This window comes from Helianthus annuus, chromosome 5 (genome assembly GCF_002127325.2).
Source record: "Helianthus annuus cultivar XRQ/B chromosome 5, HanXRQr2.0-SUNRISE, whole genome shotgun sequence".
In the NCBI taxonomy this organism is placed as follows: domain Eukaryota; kingdom Viridiplantae; phylum Streptophyta; class Magnoliopsida; order Asterales; family Asteraceae; genus Helianthus; species Helianthus annuus.
In genome coordinates, this window is record NC_035437.2 from 88,402,233 (window position 1) to 88,403,446 (window position 1,214).

Here is a 1,214-nt window from a genome sequence, read left to right on the forward strand (position 1 = left end):
GGTGACTAGGGGTTTAATTGCACCATTAGGGGGTAATTAGGGATTCGGAACCAAAATTACTATTAACTAGTTCACTAAACTAGTAAAAATCATGTTTTGATGCCTTGGATGCCTTTCGTCGGTCGTCGGTGGGTTTACGATACTTTTGTGGCGTACCGACGGACGTGTTCGCAAGTAGTTATTTCACATCTAACTGATGTATGAAGCAATTCCGAGTTCCAAATTTGGCTTAACTAGTTCACTAGAGTTGTCATTTGGTTGTTATAGTGGCGGAAATATCGGAAGCTTATGATTTTAGACACCCCGTTATCATACTTATATTGTTTTCATATGCTTGATATCATTTGTCATAATCCCGGAGTTCTGGAAATGCTAAATTATGGTTTCGGACGAGTTAAAATGTCATATTTTTGGTCGAAACGGACATTTTGCAATTAGGGCGTTATACCGGGAAGTCTTGTATCTTTGCAAGATATGCTTTCGTATTATTGTTTTCTTATTATAATGGACTCAGTTATGTTATCCGTGTGTTGTTTTTCAGTGTTTCGTTTTGTTTTCACGGTTTTGCTGGCATGAATAGTGTAACCGTGAATAGTGCACGCAGCACTTTCTACTAACACTTTTAGGACATTGTTTGCTTGGTTTCGCAATACGACAAAAACCAACATATGTTTTAGCTTTGTTTTCTTGTCCTAACACTGTTATCCAGTATACGACACAGTTACGTAATTAAATTACGCTAAATGCATGAGATTAAGAAATATAAATAGTGATTAGATTGTACGGAATTTCCAGTTATTTGCCAGTTGTCACAGCTTGGTTCCATTCCAATCCATCCCTTAGCAAACAACTTCTCTCTCACTTTCCACCACTCCACCACCACTACAACACCATCATCCACCACCATCATCCATCTTCCATCATTTAGAGTGTGTAGTAGTCTCGGGATCCAATCGTAAGAGTCTCTGTCAAAAAAGGCCATGCCTGGCTAAACTCTTACATCACTTGGTGAAGACAAATCTTTTATGTATTACTTTTTTATTTCCAATCTTTGGCTCCTTTTTAATTGGGTATGTATTAATGACTTTAATAACTAGTTTTTTTATATTGAAGGCGAATTTGTCTAACCATTCTTCATATGTTGTTGATTCACATATTCGTGTCTTTATGGTCTATATAAAGTGCGTTAACTACTTGAAAGGGGGTTAGAAGGG